The 20,440-nt window shown below is 40.4% G+C and overlaps 1 protein-coding gene across 2 annotated transcripts in view; it reads left to right on the top strand.

Moving 5' to 3' along the window:
• The first annotated feature begins 809 nt into the window (after positions 1 to 809).
• Positions 810 to 20,440, top strand: part of Sema5c (Semaphorin 5c) — a 94,506-nt gene continuing 74,875 nt past the window's right edge. The window contains exons 1-2 of one of the 2 annotated variants that reach the window (XM_071797991.1): positions 810 to 948; positions 1,265 to 1,344. The gene's annotated coding sequence lies outside the window, so the exon portion shown is untranslated. Of the gene's footprint in view, positions 949 to 1,264; positions 1,345 to 9,018; positions 9,410 to 20,440 lie in introns of those variants that run through there. The other variant, XM_071797990.1, reaches the window with a different exon arrangement.

Raw genomic sequence — 20,440 nt, 5'->3', positions numbered from 1 at the left:
CAAGAGTAAAGTATTAGAAAAAAATTTATTGCTCGTTTAAATTTGGTACTAGCGTATTGTCTGAATTTGTTGCTATTGTTTGTACTTATTTTGCAAGCAACAAATTCGGAACTCGGATATTTCGAGAGCAACAAATTCAGACAATACGCCAGTACCTAAACAAGCAACAAATTTTTTTCTGATACTTTACTGCTTTACTCTTATAACTGTCCGCACGCTGAGATTTTTCGCTATTGTTTGTACTTATTTTGCAAGCAACAAATTCGGAACTCGGATATTTCGAGAGCAACAAATGCAGACAATACGCCAGTACCAAATTTAAACGAGCAACAAATTTTTTTTTAATACTTTACTCTTGTAACTAGCTGCACGCTGAGGTTTTCCGCGATTGTTTATACTTATTTTGCAAGCAACAAATTCGGAACTCGGATATTTCGAGAGCAACAAATTCTGACAATACGCCAGTACCTTTAAACAAGCAACAAATTTTTTTCTGATACTTTACTCTTATAACTGTCCGCACGCTGAAGTTTTTCGCTGTTATTTATACTTATTTTGCGAGCAACAAATTAGCAACAAATTCTTACGTTATTGTTATGTGTAATTTTGTTATTATATGTATATTGTCACGCTAACTTAATCTTCTTCTAGCGGAACATCGTTTTTTAAGAAAACTTACAGAGCAACAAATTTTTTTCTTTGGCAACTTTTTAGCAACAAATGAACAACAAATAAATATATTAATTAGAATCGATTCTGCTCATTTTGTTCCGCTAACTTATAAGACGTGGGAGTGCCACACAAAATATCGCGCGACGATCGTATAAAATTAGTTCGAGCGTAATTAATCGTGCTCCCGCGAGTGAATGCTACAAGGAAACGACAACGGGACAAAAAAGGGGAAGCGGAGGCCTGGGTGGCATCCCGCATCGACAGAGCAGTCAAAGAGTGAGTAATTTGTTACCTATACATATATACATTTATATATTTTTATATTTTTTGTACAGAATTGATCGGTTCTTAATTAAATATTTAAATCATTTACATCTGAATGATACATGTAAAAAATAAAGAAGAAAACTTTTCTATATTACGAAATCTAAAGTTAATACTAAAAAAAAAAGAATTTTTTTAGAAATTAAATTTTGTATTAAATATCTCATGAAAAAAAAACAAATAAAAAGTTTAATACGCTCAAGATTATTTTTTGGAATATTAATTATTCCGGACTCTGTTATAATTTGGGTCTATTTGTATTTTACAGATCAACGTGGATGAGTTACTGCGTATCCGTACTACAGTGAGCGTCAAATTATCTCTCCGGCATCGGCGGAACAACGATGGGTGAGTGATTCATCATTTATACGTTTTATGCCATTTGGGAAATTAACTGTTTATTCTCGTTTTATTTGGATCGCACGCGTTTTCGTATTCGGAGAATTTACATAAGAATTAGAGAGGAATATTAAGAAAACGGGTGCGCGAATACTGTTTTCAATTACGTCGTTTATGATTCGAGGTTCACTATCGGTAATTAAAACAGCGATGAAAATAATTATGTAACATGCTTATGTTAAAAATTTATTTAAAATGATATGGAATTGGAATGCGAGGGAGAAAGTCTCTCTGCAATTTTAATGCATATGATTCTCGATATGATTAAATAAAAGCGTGTAAGAGTAACTTTTCTATTAGTAATCAACTTGTCAGCGTCAGCTAATTAATATATAACATACGTCGCACATAAAAGACTAAGAGGCAAAATCAACAACGAAGGTTTCACCTAAACTGCAAAGATCAATGCATAATAGATCGGTGAACGTGAAATTCGATACGAATGGCCAACTTTTATCGCTCTTAACTTGAAAACCGTTGCGATCCCGACATTTTCGTATTAAGAGATTTTCTCCGATTAATCCTCATAGCACGATGTTAAAATATTACACGGTGATTGAACGCACTATCTATATAGTTTATATATGATTACGTCGTTCGGAATCGCAACTTTGCCACGACCCAGTTGTCATGTTCCGATCGATGGGAATAAGAGATCAGTCCTGCGCATCTGCACCGTCGGAATCTGCAATCACCGAGATTATACCGGTTTCAATCCTCCAGCTTGCGTGGCAGGATCGCTACGCGAGACGTGTCTCTTTTTTTAATCGTGTCGCACGCTCGCTGCGCCCTAATCGTCCCTAAACGTCATGGGTCGCACGGGGTAACGAGCTGCACGTCTCGAAGCCGATTAAGATTGAGCGTAAGAGGATCTGACGGAGAAGAAAAAGCACGAGCGATTTATTTCGGACGGACGTCAGCTTTTTCGTTCGCCGCGCGTGCGTTTATTTCTTTTTTTCCACCTTATTTCTTCCTTCGAGTTGTAAAGTTGCAATATACTGGATGCTCCAGATTGCTTGTAGGTCCGTCTTCTTTAAAGAGTTAACGTGTCAGATAATTGAATTCCATCCAATTTTATGTGTTTGCTATAATTATATTGTTTGCGCGTTTATTCGCGATCAAGTGGTAGCTGTGATAACGCTAAGTGGTAATTGTCCGATAAATAAGTGCGATAATTTCACTCTGTAAAAATAGCTAACAAAAATGAAGGTGAGATACAGTCAGAGATAAATCGTGATTAATGACATAAGAGATAATCTATGGTAACGCGCATATAAAGGAAGTTCCGTCATCGATTCATTGAATTTGTAAAAGTCTTCGATGAGCACATTTAAATAATCACTCTTGAAGAGTGTTGCGCTTGATGTATTCTTTCAATATACTTTTTGCACGTACAATTATTACTCTTTTACTGCATGCACGCAAATAATGCCGCGAGATGATGACTCGCAAAATTGCGGTTCGATCAATCTGCAACGAAATTCGTTTTCACCCTCGCTCGACGTGTAAAACAAATTTTTAAGAAAATTGCTTTCCATGACGGGGACTCTAATCACTTACCTATCCATCACTATCGATATTTTTACTTCGCAGCCTCGTTGTGTGCGGCCCGCATGACTTGCGAGCTGCATCATCTTGCCAACACGTGCGCATTCTCATTTCATGCTATTTGCATTACATATTTGTTGAGAAAAAGAACTTTTAACAAACTTTATGAGTATTTGATTCGTAACGTTGAATTAATTGGTTAATATGGAAATATTTATTCGTGAAAAGATACACCAAAAACTACAAATACACTTAAAACATATGTATTTTTCGTTTGATATATCTGATTATTGGTGATATAAAATAGAAATTGTGAAATGAGAGAGAGATAAGTGTCCAGAGTGTAATTTTTATCAAATTGTCTATAAATCTTCTTTTTTATGATTTTCGACCTCAAATCGAGATCTAAAATTAGAGAAAATCGTAACAATGATAAAAAAAACTTTCTCCTTCCCGCTCTTATCTTTTAAAATAAATTCAACGTAAGTATGTTGGGCGTTTTCGAAATTTTGTCGAGCTGGCGAGGCTCAGACGGACCTTTGTTCGGGGATTACGAGTCGGCGCCTCAACAGTGCTGATTCGATTTCACGTTCGGGCTACTTTCGCCGCGGTACCGAAAACGTTGTTATATCGGCTTCCTTTTTTCCACCGTCTTCGTCCTTGCGGACGCGGCCTTCCCTGTAATTATTTCCCTCTCCTCCCCTCGTTGTTTCTCTCTTTTTTTTCATCGTTTCCCCGGCACGAACCCTCGAACGGACACTACCCGCGTCTCGCGGAGGCTAATAGATTCGAGGAATATCTCGCGCCGTGGCTCTTAGCGGATATTAATCTTCATTATACAGAGCTGTCTCCGACATGCGCGATATTCCTGAATCGGCCTCGCGATTAATCTAATCACTTTGCAGTACTGCCTAGCTATTACTTTCAATCAAATTTGACTGCACTGTTGTACATTAATATGACACCGCTCTCTGTCTGTATTCAATTACGTCGGCTTCCCAGAATTATTTAAGAATCGCGCGCCGATCGTTTATTAAAGCGATATCTCATACGGTGACTAGTATGCTATCTTCATCCGGGACTTCTCGTTTTCCGATTTTCCGCATCGCCACGCCGCTTTGCTCCTATGTGCGGTAGGCTATTATTGGACTTGGAATTATTACCGGAGCTGGCAGAGTTAGGGATTAGAATCTCAGTGAAATCATCGCCGTCAAGATTATGAGGTGAAATCGTGGTTTGTTGTCAAAAGTCATCAGCAAAGTTTATCTATACGTTGGACCGTCGGCAGCGTGATTTCGTGCTATACGCTCGTCGACGTTCGTTACGTGCCCGTGTCAGGACGGAGTACGGTTTACCGATAAGAGGCCGTAAGGTCATCTCTCACAAGCGAGACGCTTAATACGGGAAGCGCAATAATAACCGCCGGCTTTTCAAGATGTACTGGCACGCAGTGGCACGAAAGAGGACTTGGAGATAATCGCACTTGCAACGTGCTCCATTTCACGTACTAATTGTCCATTCGGTCCCAGGTCTTTATTCACGTCACAGTTACGTAACGGGATCTATGTACATTAAGCGAGTGTAATTAAATAAGAGGTATCAACTCTTAAGAGCATAGCACATTTACACGCTATAATCTTCCGTCATATGTACTTTTGCTCGTCATTGTGACGTTTCTGTAAAATATTTTACACGTTACACGTATGATATATTAATACGTTTTAAAATTTTAAAATAAAAAACATATATTACACACCACGTTACTTTCCTTTCTGTATTAAGAAATTTTTTAAGTGACGTTCTTTTATGTCATCTTTTATTTTCTGTTGATTTTTCGCGAATTTCTATGAGGCGTTAGTTATTAATTATTTATTTGAAAGAAATTAATTATTAAATTTATTTGGGCAATAATATTGTTTGCAATTGAGATAGTTGGCAATTTTATTAATTTTGACACTATAGAAACTCACGCGATAAAGCGTTTCTCACGACTATTACCACTTGCAAATTGCAAGCACGATCAACGCGAACAATGACCCGCATTATTTGAATGACACTCGATGAGACATTTAAACCGCTTTGTCCCTCACATCAGCTTTTTATAATTTCGCGGCGCTAATTGTACGCATTGTAAACAAAATCGAAGCTATCTGATCCTCTTATCTTTGATTGTCAAAGCGCAATTTTCCGTCAAGAACCTCCCAAAGCTCGCGTTCTCAGACGCCAAGAATTGGATTACAAGGAAGTCGAACGAGCGAGTTGGGGAGAAAAGGAAATGCATAAAAACGATATTCCCCAATCGATCGCGGGCAGTCAGCAATCAACGCGTAGTATTATGCAGATGCAAAAAACGCGTCGTGCCATTATAGAGCCGCAATAAAGCGGTCTAATGTAACCCAGTTTAGTGCTCTATATCAAATTGAATGTATCCGCCGCGGAAATTACGCTGCCTCCCGTGAAGCGCTATATAGACAAGGTTGTCGAATGCCGTTCTGCGCGCAGAGTTTCCTTTGGATTCGAATAATTACGCGCCTGGAAGCTCCTAATTGATTCGTCGCGGAACAAGCTGCGGCACGAAGAAGGCGTATCAGGCGCATCCCACGGGACGTGATTGCAATTTACGCCTGGAGAGAAAGTAGACCAATAGCGCTCAACGTTGCACTTTTCAATCTCGCGGGATTTTAACCGCAAAGTCGTATGTGTACGCGCGTTTTCCCTTCGGATTAAAGTAAGCTATAAAGCGCGCTTTTCCTCATATTTTTTGTTAGCCATTAAAAGCTGAGTGACTTTCATAAAAAAAAACACTTTCCATCGCGTACACGTTACTTCGAAGGGTAGAAAAAAAAAGAAAAAATATTTTGAAAAGTTATTTTTATTTTTTTTTCTTAACGTGGGAGGAGCTCATCCCATCCGAATTACAGCATGGTGAACGCTCTTAGCCAGTGCAAATGTATCTGCAAGTCACGCGGTACATTCACACCTTCGTGGCAACGTTTCTCGCGCTAAAGGCTGGAGTCGCTTCCGACCAGCGGGATAGAGCCGTAAAACCGGGGAAAAAATAACGTAACCACCGACCAAGCACTTGACACCGGGGTTTATACGCATTACTCCTGGTGGAAGTGCCTCGTGCATCTGGTCGAGGCCGGATCGAGGGGCGGGCGGTTCGGGGGGAGGGATCTCACGGGGGAAGAGCAGGATGTAGGAGGATGTTGTTGTTGACCCATGGGGCAGAAACAGGTTTCGAATTCGGATTATGCCGACCCGAAACCGCTCCTTCGCACAACACGGCCGTTCTCTTTATGAACGTTCCCCGTACAAGCCGCGCCGAGATGTGTGCGTGCGCGCATCGACCCCCCACGCAATCGTATAGTAAAAGCGTTCCTCCGGCTTCGATTCTCCTTCTTCGTCCTTGAAACCTCCTCTCCCGTCGGTGCCCCCTCCTCCCCCTCTCGAGGTAGCTCACGCGAGAGCGGCTACGTTGAAGTGCCTCCGCAGAGAGAGAGACAGAGAGAGAGAGAGAGAGCCTCTCTCGATAATATATATTCACCTTCGACTTCACCGGAGCGGGAGCAGGTAGCGGGGAACCTAGATCGTAAACGCGTAATCATCCTGTTCTCGAAATAAGACGCATAAGGGCAAGATCCGAGAAGAGGACGAAGAAAGATGTAAGGTGGAAGAGAGAAGTTCTCTCTCTTCTCCTCCTCCTCCCTACTCTCGCGATCGAGTCCAGTTTGAACCGACGACTCAAGTTCGCGGAGGGTTATCGTCCTTGAGGCGAGCCTTGGGACGGGACGTACTCCGTCACGGATGACAGGTCCCTTATCCCTTAGTTGCTTATCTTGCTCCTGTTTACCGACGGCAAGAAGCTAGGGCGACGATTTCTTGAGCGCGGAGTCTAACTAAGAAACATAATTTTCCGCGTAACGGATATACGAATGCAGAAATAAAAAAGCTATAATAACATTTTATGTTTTTCGAGAATTTTTGCGGTCCTTAATTTCAATATTTCGAACTCAATCATTTACAACTGCAAGAGGGAGGCAGCTTCTTCTCATTAATGTAACTATTGTATTTTTATTCCTTATCTAAGTATTCTTTTTTTATTTTTTATTTTTAGACAAAAATATTTTTTTAAATAAATTAAGAATTTTACATAATTTTATTCCGTATATATTGTTTAGCATGTATATTATTATTCTAAGAGCTCTTTACATACAGCTGCATTATGTATGAAATATGTATGAATTCGTGCGCCGAGAGGCACTCACATTTAATTAATTATCCGGCATTTGTCGCATAAGCATATAGTGCATGAGAGACGCATTTCATTTCATTTCATTTGGAATATGCAATCCGTGACTCCAATCGATATTCGCTGCAGGTGTCGCTTTCTAAAATCCACTCAGAGTATTTCGACATTTCTCACGAGACACTTCTGAACGTGCTTTCAGTAGCCCAAACAATACCAAGTATTTAATAACAGTCCATTTCGTAAGGAGCGCGATATTTCTCGGCGGAATAAAAAATATCGAGCGTTACTTTCTACCGCAGTTCCATTGCATATCGCTATTTTCATTATCTTCGATGTTTGAATATCAAGTATATTGGGATAACTGAATCTTGCACATGCAAGAATGTCTTGTATAATCGCGCGAGAAAATCGCATAATCATGATTCTAGTGTGCGGCGATTGAAGCAAAGCCGCGGACTTCTGCGTAACGAGCAGATGTCAATTCCCAGCGTCGTTAATAAAGCGAGGCTCTCTTAATACGGGCTACGGGACGCGACTACGAGAGCACGCATAGAGGACGAGGAGAGCTGGGTTCTTTAGCCGGTACTCTTGAATCGCGCTTCAAGGGGTCTTTCGTTCTGTTGCTCGACGACGACGACGACGCTACTTCTGCGGCGCGTATACGCACTTCAGGTACACGTCCGTACCCGCGGCGAGTTTCTAACGGTGTCCCACGTATGTACATATTAGAAATTGTTTACGATTATTACGCGCGGGGATCTCCCGCGGTGCAAATGTAACTTCGAGCGATGAGGATTTTTAAACTAATGAAGGACGTGCGACTTGCGTCGCTTCCTCGATCTCTAGAAATCGCATGTCGATAGCATCCCAGTGTCCGACTCATGTCACAGCTCGTTAATATATTTCCATATAAATGTATAATATAGATTAGATTTATAAATATATGTGTGAAATGTCATATAAATTTTTAATGAAGAAAACTCGAAGAAAGCTGTTAGCCTACAATGCGAGAAGTTTATTTTCGTAGTGATTTATTCGCGAACATCAATAATTTCCTTCTTTTCTTCTTATGTTAAAATTATATATTTAATTTTTTTAGGGCCACTTTGACCAAACTCCGATTAACTTAATCGTTGATTAGTCCATTGGAATTGATCAATCGCATTTGTCAATCTGCTTAATGAGCAAATGCGATTGGTCATTTCCAATGAACTAATCAACGATTAAGTTAATCGGAGCTTGGTCGAAGTGGCCCTTACATTTTTTTATTTTTATATATTCTGTAGCTTCTATCATCCTTAGACAGCGGAAATAAGAGATATGATACGTTGTCCCATTGTTTCCCTACAGATTCATTCTAACGCAAATAACAACAATTTTTTTTATTCTTTAATTATCTCGGCTCCCTATCTTTTTTTCTTCTTGTTCTTCTTTCTTTTCTTGACGGATTTTCGACCACTGGAGTCGCGGTTCCACGATTAAAAACGGAAAACCCTATTCTATATTTTAGCTACATACACGAGAACGGTTTTTTTTATTTAATGCATTGTTGATATTTTAATTAAATACTCGGTTACGTTCTTTGGATTACATCGCTTTCTCTTGCTTTATTTACTTCTCTTCTCTCTTCCCAGAAGAGTTTAACTCCCAGAGCATCAGCGTTCCGCAAGCGCGTTTCAATCTCGAGTACTTGCCGCCGCGTCGACTGGCGCCAACTTAGCGGCGACTGCGCGTACTTTCAAACTGGCTTCCACCACCGCTCGCCGCCGCCCCTGCCGCGCGCGAGAGAAAGAGAGAGAGAGGTGAGGCGACCGACGCAGGCGACGCGTGGAGCCGACGCCGAAGCCGAAGTCGCGTCTCTCGCGTTCAGTCGGCGTTTAGCTGCCAAGGCTTCGCTCGACGGCGATTCGTTTCGTTTCGTTTCGTTTCTCTCTGTCGCGTCGCGTCGTGCGATCGTACATAAACAAAATCGCGGGCGCGCCACGTCACGTCGCGTCCCGTCAGTGCGTCCGTCACGAAAATTCCACTCGATCTCGCTGTCGTGTTTTCTCTCTGTGAATGTCCGGATGCACGTTTCGCAGCGGTGACTTCATGGTGCGGCGCGAACATCCACGCGGCTCGACACGGGACACTCAATTGTGCATCGAGTACGGGAAATCGGTGGACGCCATGGAGCCGCGGGATTGCTGATTGACCTGATCTCTCTCAGTTTCGGTGAGTGGAACCCCTAATGTCATTTCGTTTCGCAGCGCGCAACCCTTTGATTGCTAGCGCGGCTATTGGCTGCAGGCTGCCTCTTTCTCGTCGTTTTTCTTTTTCTTTTTCTTTTTTTCCTTGAGAGAAACAAGCGATTTCGATTAGGTTTAATGAGGCGAAATAATGATGAGGCGTTTCTCCCCATCGCGCACGTGCGATCCGCGACGAGTGTCGGTGCTTCGTGCTCCAATTTCGCGCGCATCCCCCGGGCGGCCATGATTCGTCGTTTGTTTTGGTGAGCCGGACCGGCGCAAATTTAGAGATGCGATCGCACGTCGAGAACAAATCTCGAAATTCGAAGTCGCAGCTTTTCTTTTTTGCGCTGTAAATTTGAACGGCACGTATTAAGGACAACGATAGCGATTATCACAGTAGTTAACACCTTTCTTTACGGATAACGTGTTATACTTCACGCAGTCCATATATAATTGATAGTTTTATTCATGAGCGCGAGTCAGATTTACATTGTAAATCGAGCTTGTGATATAATTGGTATTCCAGAGCGACAAATGGTTTTTTGTTGATGTATTAACATTCCTTGAAAATATCGCAAATGCAGATATCAATAACATGATATTAACATCTTTTATATTATTAATATTAATTATATATGTAATATTTTATATATGGTATACAATTTATCAATTACGCTACACTACTATTTACTATAAATCGCGCATTCTTGTCACTAACATTAACGTTATAGACATTATTCGGCGCAAGTCTTAATAACGTTATTTATAATGTTGCTTAGCTTTATTACAATATCAATGAATCTCTTTGAAATATTTACGTTTGCAGTGCTTTTATACGCGATTAAATATATTCAACATGCACGAATGTCACGTCGAGAGACGAAAGAGAAAAGAAGTATCGTTCCTGTTTCGTTCGCCGCACGAGGCGTTTGTATTCCTTCGTCAACGCCGTTTCTTGAGTAAACATTCGAGACGAAGGGTAGACCGTTTTTACATACGTCGTATCTTTCATTAGCGCTTTTACATCCTTCGACGCGTCGTCGCCGCGTCGCGCACATCGCGCGCGGGAGATTCTCCGTCGTGTACCGGGTGCCCGCGTCGTTACGCGATACCGCGAGAAATCAAATGGCAGTGACGATTCTGGCATTTAACGATCCAGTTAGTCCGATTCTCTCCTTCCTTCGGTCACTTTGTTTATGCCGGCGTATTAGAGTCGCCCGTTCTATATGTCTCCTTTTCTCTATCTCTCTCTTTCTTTCTCTCTCATTCCGTTGTCTCTTTCGCTCCAAACGGAGAGTGGTCGCCTCCGGAACGGTACAAATCACGGACGGCGACAGAGGTCGTAATCCCGAGAGCGGGAGAGAAGTCCGAGGAGAAAGAGAGAAAAAGAGAAAGAAAGAAAGGGAGAGGGAACGATATATGTACATATATTTCTCCCTATGCGGTGATTAGCGCGATAGTAATAATTTCGACGCATAGTAAGGCATACTTGATGTTGTGGTCGAACCGCTCTTCATTTCTTACCCGTGCACACGGTGTTTACGAGGCACACGGTATACGAGAATGAGAGGATGTTCGTGCTATCCCTCCCGAGCACGTATTATTCGAGGATCGAGAGGAACTGAATAAATAATATTAACGATATGACATTCTTTCTTTTTTTTAAAAGATGCTCATATATCTTGCTCGTTATCGGTAATGTGTAATGTGTCAAGGAGGTGTACGGATAAGAAGTTACGTCACTAAAGTTGAATTGTTCCTGAGATAAATTCTTCATTGTAGTAAATTTAATAGTAGTAAGAACATCATATATGCTATTACGATGGTCAATTAAACTTTCGAGTGGGTAATAGGTAATGGGATTTAAAATACTTTCGAGCTACTTCGAAATGTCAATTATAAATACGTATTATTGACTTGTTTCTCACCCATTGATTTTACTCATTATTATATTATTTAATTATTAATAATTCCCTTTATAAAAATATTCTATTTTTAAATCGATAAGATTTAATTTTATCGCCATCAAACTTCGACGAATATTTATCGAGACTAATGTTTGTATTATTAAAGCGAGCCACTTTGGAAATATAATACTTACTGATGCATATCGATAGATTTTATCAATTTCTCGTATCTATTTTTAAAAGAAAATCAGAGATTACAACTCTCTGTTTTTCCCTGCTTAATACATGTTTATTACTCGAATCCAGCCTAAGGCTATACATAATTTTAATAATATGCATCGTCGGTATTGGTATTAAAATTCTTTGAAGCGTTTAAAAATTTATGATCTATGAGAAAAGACGTGGCCATAAATATTGTTAAGTATGAATAATATTGCTCCTTAGACATATACACACTGGCTTTGTTTTCCGCCAATTGTTATTAATAGAATTTCGCTAATATATGATGTACAAGCGTTGATCGATCGATACGAGGAAATCGCGCGCGTCGTTCCCGAAGACGTAACCACTTCGCTTTTGTACGACCTATAAAAATTTATATAAAACTGTCCCGGGCGCAGCACGACTCGTCGTGAGGACATGAATAATTTATCGAAGCGTTTCCCCTACGTTTCGTGCCTCCCGAGAAGAATAGAAAGAGAGAAAGAGAAAACGTTGCGCCGTTTACGATCAGAGGCCTGGATTTTTGGTTCCCTCGGTTCGGCCCTTCGTGCCGTTGAGTAACAATAACAGACGCGAATTCACGCGATCGTTAAATGATGTCACGGATTATAAAACGTATATCGTAATCAACGCACGTGCAACGGACAATTTGCATTCCGCAAAACAAACGTAATAAACTCGAGATTGTCAGTTGTAAAATCGTAAGCAAATATCTCACTAAATAAAGAACAGAGACGCGCGAGTTGCATCTCTTGCATCATAAGAATATTTAACACATTTAACATACGATCAAAAACGTATTAATCATATTTAAGATATTTCGTGTGTCACTATATCACGATGTCAATTATTGAAAAGGAGTGAAATGATGTAATCGATTAATTGATTGCGATTAAAATTCGTTTTTCCATATCGTAGGCCTATCAAAGACCTTGCAATTTCGATTTCGCGCGCGCACTTACGTGCCGTTAATCGGAACATTTACGTGTTAATCTTCCAAGTATCTTACGAATGTACACGTCGCGAATGGACACGTGAGGCAGATACAATGTGAAACGGCAGGCCCAACGTGAAAACCGCAGATCGAGATACGCGCGCAATTCGCGTGCAACGTGTTCGGAACACGCTGCACGTCGTGTCGCACTCGGCCTGCATGTTGCGCTGCTTTCGTATACTCCGGCTGTCTAGATGTAATGGCCTGTCCGACTGATGAGTACATGTATAACGGCGTGGCGGCTGCGCGAGATAAAAAAGGGCCGTAATTTATACGATTTGCTTTACACATCCGTTTATTAACGCGCGAGCGTATTTCTCCTCGCGTTGAATTTGAGCGAGGAGCGATTTTTATATGAGCGTTCGAACGTTCGTGAAGACGACAAAGGAGTTCCTTTCCGAATATTGCGGTTAACTGGGGGGACGGAATAGTTATTTTATTTGGGCCGCGAAAGGTAGCCGTGAGAGGTTTTCAGATTTGAGGTTTACGATATAAACACAATACTCGGGTCTCCAGATTGGCAGATCCAGGCAGATATTCATGCAGGTATTCAGGTATCAAGAATACCTGAAATCGTGAATTCACACAATGTTATAATAATAACTGGATATATACCATTACATATATACCATTTATTAGTACTTTTTAATTTCCGATATGGTGAATATTTCATTTCATTTATAATTTATAATCCTTATTTTATTTACATATTCATACGTTTTCTATGTTATATTATATATACAGTTATTATATTGCATATATTATATACTTATGATACGAATATTATTAAGCAGATTTAGTAGACAGCGCAATCTTAATATAAGTAACTTTACGATGGGATTCGACGATAGTCTCTCCGGACGCGTCCATAAGTTCCCATCGATGATGAGCGCGCTAATCGGCCGGCGCACTTATCGCGGAAAAAGTAACGGTACGAGAGCGACGCTCGATGAGAGGAGAGGCCAGGCGTGTCCAAAGTTATCGCCTTGCCGAAGAAAGACTTTCGCAACGTGCCGTTCTCACGACATAAATTAAAATCCGGCACGAGTCGGAGCCTTGCCTGCCTACCGAGTTTTATGGTCGCGAACGCCGTCGATTCTCATGACTCGCGTCGATCCTAATCTCCGCCGGATAGACATTATAGGAGCATTTCGGTATCGTAATAGGATTATACAGAGTATTAAGCCCGAGCACACCGGGGACACTGTCTGCTGAGCATTTTCTGCCCTGTAGCTTTTCCGTCATCTCGACTAAGGCGCTACTTGACCTACATTTACACAAACAGGAAAAAAGTTTTGTTAAAGTTACATCGTGCAACTTTTATCTTGTTCCGGATTGTTTCTCTTATTTAATAACCTGATGAGATCTCTAGGTGCATTCTCATTTAAACTCATAATTAAAGACATAATCTTTTTCAAATAGATTCAAAGACATTATTAAAAATGCGTACATTTCTTTATGAACAACTTATAATCAACTTATAATAACTCTGCCGTATTTAAATAGCCTCGATGTTAATTTAAATACGAATGTTTTTTCATTCACGAGAAATAATGGTTAATGATGTTGATTTTTACAATTAATTATTTTTTTTATATTTTGAAATGTTTTTACCTTCTACGTTATGTTTTTCTTTAAATTTCGTATCTTGAAATTGCGTGATTAAAATTTCGACTTTAGGATCATATTCTGGTGTAGCGGCTTAATTCCCGGCCGAGCCTAACTTAGATCGTTGATGCTCGTAATTACCCGCTGCGTTTCCTCGGGGCCGAGGAAAATATCTAGTTTCTCGAAATCCCCGGAGCAGAGCACGGTGAGCTCTCTTCGTGCTCTCTTGCGTAAAGCTTTATCTACCCCGTTCAGATTAGACACGCCGCGCGTCCGCGCTGACGGAACGACGAATTCGAGACGATCAAAGGGAAGCCGGTGTCGTGAAGAGTAGGTATTATATTCCACAGGGTGGCAACGGATCCTATATTTGAGCGCTGGCTCAAATACCGTGTCATGTAAGTTTAAAACTGACGTTCTCGCTCGTTTCGATGTTAATCTCGCTGACCGTCACGATGTTAATATATTCGTCCGTGGAAAAAAATATCTGCAAAGTTGGTACCTACCTCGTCAAGCGATAATTACACGTTAAACCGTAAAATTTATCCTCGATTTTGTAAAAGGTCTGAAAACTTGGGAAATTATATGTCCTTTATTCGATATCTTGGGAACTAACAGTAGAAATTTGTGAAAAGATCAATTTAACGTTATCAACATACTCTCGATATAACGATATATAACAGCATCTAAATAGTATCTACTGGTGTACGAGATAGGTATGGGGGCAGCATTATTTATGAACTCTATAAAACTCGAACGTTTCTCTTATAAGTTTTCATATTGTACCTCGACGCTCAGTCATCTAGAGAATCCAATATCTTTTAACTATATATACAGTAAGGGGTTCGCATAAAAAGAAAACAGCGTAAAGGCATGATTCGATGCTTTTTCGCAAAGTTGAGGGTGGGTTGTAAACTGTGGGTTGAAATCGTTTTCGGACAGCATCGATATCGACTGACTGCCACGCCGTGATTTACTGTTCGTGACCTTTTTCGACGTTTACGCCACTGCGGTTTCAGCCCGCAAGACGCTATCCAGACTTTACCGAAGGGCCGCTTTTTGTCGAAGACGAGGGCTCGAACGGCGCGAAATCTACTCGCTGTTCAGGAACCCCATGGTTCGAACCGTTGTCGAGAGCTGTCGGATGCAGATCGAAATTTTAAAAACTCTTAACCATCTTCGCCGCGTGATTCCTGACGGGAGAGAGAAGGGGAAACCGTAAAACTTTGTGCACCTTCCGAAAATCACGTATAGGTGAAAGAGAGGGCGAGTTCAATGAGAAACTTGTTAAATAAAGCCTCATCGTCTCGAAACACATCAACCAGCGAATATAATCACTATAATTTTACTATCGCTTGATTTTTGTGTATTTTGTGGCTGTCTACGTTCCTTTTTATTTCTATTGATGTATCAATTTCGCTGCAGCACGAATATTCTGACGATTATTATTGTCAATTCTTGATGTGATACAATAATTCTCGTTTTTTTTTTTAGAAACACGAAAATTTTGATTTTTTTAGGACAGAAGAGATAAATTTCAATATTTTTCTTCATTATACTTACTTATCTAAAAATTTAGATATATGAAATATATAATAATAATAATAATATAATAATAAATTAGATTGTAATTCTCTAACCGATTTTGTTAAAATTTATATGTCTGAATAACCAAGCTAATTTCGAATCTCTTTTTACAGAGTGTCTGCTACAATATATAAGAATACTTTGCAATATAAAAGCGTTCCAATGTTAGAAAGAACCATTCTCTCATAGCACGAATAGTATCCCTGAAGGTTGGGAAGGTTACCATTAATTTCTTTGAAATTTTGCAACAATAACAAACGGAAAACCATCGACCAATTGTCTGGTAAAGTTGTCTGTAAAGAATACAAACTAGGTAAAAGTTTTGAGTAGAATTCGATCTTTCTAGAAACTTTTCTCCATTTCTGATCCTTTAATCGTTCAGGTCATATTCTGGCTCATTAACAAGAAGCATTAATTTTGTCCCTAAAATCATTTCGCATTGTACTGTAAATTCTTAGAAACACCCAGTGGTAACGTTCAGCAACATTGCCGGCGCCAGTTCCGTCTGAGGCTGGGCCGAAAATACCGCTTATCGTTTGCGAGACGAGTGCATCCAGTCTTCTTAAGACGGATGTTGTGTGAACGCTGCTGTGTCTAACGAGCAACGACGCGCCTGGACCGCACGAGCAGTTTGAGATTATCGCGAGAAACGCTATTTTTCGCCGCAGAGTTTTCCACGCACGCGAGCGCGTAGCGGAATCTATTATCGGGTTTTCGAGCTCGCACGTCACCCGCAGCATATTTACGCACGACGAAATCGTTTTTGTTCGGTCACGCTTCCCTCCGAACGCTTGTAAATCTCTTCTCGCAGCCGTACGGAACTCGAAACTTTTTGCAGAACTCTTGTTTATCGCGGCTTTGATTACTCATACGGATTTAGATCTATCTCACGCTCGATGCTGAATGATTTAAATTACGGTGTCTAAACTCTCGTACATCGGATACATATATCAGTTTCTCGTATACAGAACTTGATACATGTGTTAATGAAACGCGGATGGTGAAAATCGTATCATGTTAATTTCGTCCGATTTCTAACGGAACCGACATAATTAAATATTTGAGAAAAAAAAATATATATATCTTCTGTTATCACATCCGCGTTAATTTCCGTGAGACATTTATGTATCTACATCAAGATCTATATATAAATCCGATAATAAATTTTCTGAGGAAGGAGTTTATAGAACGTCGAGATAATCATCGCAGAGAGATCTCGGAATAATATAATCTTTCGCGGTATCTTATCTTAAGTTGTGAGACTTTGCTCGTTATCATTCGCTACGACAGAACGTTCGTAATGATGTCCCGATTCCGGTTCGCCTCTTTCGATTTGTAAGGCGTGAAGAAGGGTCAGAAAACCAGTTTTCGGGTTCACCCACACCCTCAAGCGCGCCCAACGCTTCGGGTGTACGTGTATAAGAGCGCGCGCGAGGGAGGGAGTTCATGATTTAAATTTTCGAAGGTCGAACGTGTGGGCCACGGAGGAAGAAAAGGAAGGACACGAAGAAGATGAGGAGACCGGTAAACGGAGTAGGTACACGTGGTTTGCATCTGGCAGAGTTCCACGCACGCGCCCGCAACAAAGGGACGAAAATGAAATCTGTCTTCTTATACGTGAAGTATTTTCTCCACGGTTTCTCCCATTTCTTCGTCTCGTTCTCGTTCTCATCAATTTGGAATTAGCGCTGTCTCGGTTAATTCTCGTTACACCTGACGATTTCGATTGGTGTATCAATACGACGCGTGATGAGATATAACAATCCTAAACTAACTCGACACATCTAGCTATCTTGAGCAAGGCTGCTATTAAATCGATAATTCATTTATCACTTTTTTTAGTTAATGAAATAAGTTGGCACTTGATATATCTTGCGGTTAATTACTTCTTTGAATTATTATCATATCTATTATGCTTTTCTTGTTTATATTTTCCGTATATATTTTCAACCCAGGTTATTAATGCGCTAATAACATACCAAGAAGTACTTCGTTTGTTACAATTAACATGCTATTTATCATGAAAATTAAAAAATTTGAAAGTACCGCAATTTCTGCTTTTCGAGGAAGGTTGCTCCTTACGGACTGACGTCGCTCGCATATAGGACACCACGAACGTCGCACGACCGAACGTGGCAAACGCGAACCTGTACCGGTCCTCGCGTTTCTCTCTTTTGGTCTGAGCAATGGCCAGAGCAGCCTCTCCTCTCTACGGTCCACGGTACGAAGGATCCGTATATGGTGCTGGCCTACTACCTCTGCGGCACGCACACGGATGCATTCGTGTGCATGCGGGTCGCTATATGGGTATAACCCCGCAGAGATACCGGCGACAAGAGCTTCTTTTGAAGACGATCGAATTAATCGGATTTATATCGGAGCAGTAATACGCTTACCAAACAGACCAAACATATTGCAGAATTATTTGAAAAATAATAGATAGGTTTATTCTCTGATATAAATTCCCTAAGAAATAAATATATAAAATAAAAGTAATTTAATATGGTTCTACAGATAAGAACAGTTTACGTAAGTTTACAGATAGTCTCTTATGTATCATCGATATGAATTCTTTGCACGAATGTAGAATGCAGAAAGAAAATTGCTACCAACTTTTGCTATACGACATACAAATGGAAATGAAGCACACGATAATTAGCAATATTACAGTTAGTTAAATGTTTTTATTCATTTTAATAAGTAACAATGGAATACAAAGGTCTCTCTCGCGTACTTGGATAATGTCGTTTATTCACCCTTTTATCGCGCGTGTGAAAAACGTGCATACCGCGGCATTCCGTATGCACGAAGAAGTTGAGCCATCGTCGACTCGCAGCACAAGCGATATTGCTCGATAAACGGTCGCCGGCAATGTCGCGGCAATGGAGAAGTGTGCAAGGCGCGTATGTATTCGGGTTCATTCCAGGCTCTTTGGCGTTCAGTCCATAAATTGGAGGGTTTAGGTTCGCGTTCGCACGCGCTCGCTTATACGCTGCATCGGCTTCTCCGCCTGATTCGCGCCGAAGATATATTGCTCGTTGTATATGACATTAGACGTTTATGCACGACACAACGGCGCGAAAGTCTATACGGCCCGCTCGTATTACAGATTATCATATTCGCTATTCCTTTATCGCTAATGTATCTGCGGGGATGTTAACAACTGAACATAGAGCTTCGCGTGTGAAAATCTATTAGATACCATGCATCGGTGCCACGTAATTCTAAATACGACGCCTCATTACACGCATCATGTAACATTCCGTTATGTTATTTTTGTCGTTATTGCAGTTATATTGCATGTGCAAGATTTGTATAATATATAAATGCGGGTAAAATTTATGTATGTGGGTTAAAGCAGAGTATTTTACTCGGTGCCACAAAAACAAATGCATAATTTATATCTGTACCTTAATCAAATTTAAATCTTCATTATTTCATCTTTGTCGCGTAATATATAACTACTACGTAGTATAACTACTTGACTCTCATTTTATTTTTATTTTTCGTAATTTTCACAACACAACATTAGACAAATAAAATTCAGAGTAAATTAGTTACTTTTAACATCGGATTTGCTTCTAAAATTTTAATTTTACTTATGACATATTCTATTTTACTGTATTTTAAAAATCCCGTGGGAATTAAATTTTTATTTACTCCTTAACATTATTAACAATCAATTTTCAATGTCCTAAAGTGACTAACGGTGCCTCAGTCAAGTCAGTGAAAGTACGTTTTGTTTTTGAAGAACTAAATAGTAAACCGAGTGAAAACATTTAATGGCTCTCTAATGTCTCAGAGTGAAGGGGTTAAAAGGGCAAAGATTAAAATACCCGGCTCGTGCACGTATATATATAGAACGTGGTGCTCTTACTACATCCTTATGGCGTGCGTGCACTACATGCAGCCTCGATGCATGCATACTATATATGTAGTCAGAATACTTTCTCGCCTACGGCAAGGCAGCCACCTTGGCGTATAGCTATGCCTATGCGAGCTCAATGCGATCTCGGCACTTTTCGCACTAGCCTCTCCCGGTCGCGACAAAATCGTTAGCATAATCTAACAATAATGATTCACGCAGCATCGACGACTCCACGCTTCTTAATTAATTATACGCCGTTTACTTTCCAAGCATTCACGCAAGCCTGCCGTCGGTAGTGACGAACGCAAGTCACATTGAGAAACCTCACACACACCTTGTGTACTTTTAATGCAACTACGCAAACAGAGACTATTTTTTCAGACACATTCTTGGTTATCTAAGATAAGAGTATTACGATAAGGGAGTTCCGATTCTGATGATAAATCATCCACGTACTTGAATTTGACCCGATAAATCGATTTTTCATTGATCCACGTCGATTTGATGATTTATCGATGGTTTACAGGTCTTAAAACGAGAAGTTAAGGCTCTTGTAAAATATTGCGCGTTTATATATTTGTCACGGTATGTAGTTTCTGTTCTCAGCCTCTTAGCCTCGGAGCTTGCGCTGCGTTACAGTTACATCGCCACGTCAATTATCCCATTAGCTCGTCGACTCGAACAGGTTCCGGCTTGATCCGACGAATCAAGCCTCTTCCACGTTACGTACGTTGGCTTATCTCTGATATGCTTTCCTGCAGGCGTACCGCGTTTACGCCTAATGTGAGATCGCTGACAGGAAACACAGGCGAGATCCTAATTTGTTGG

Source organism: Temnothorax longispinosus, chromosome 2 (genome assembly GCF_030848805.1).
Source record: "Temnothorax longispinosus isolate EJ_2023e chromosome 2, Tlon_JGU_v1, whole genome shotgun sequence".
NCBI lineage: Eukaryota > Metazoa > Arthropoda > Insecta > Hymenoptera > Formicidae > Temnothorax > Temnothorax longispinosus.
Note: the sequence above shows the minus strand (reverse complement) of the source record. Positions and strands in the feature narration are given on the sequence as shown.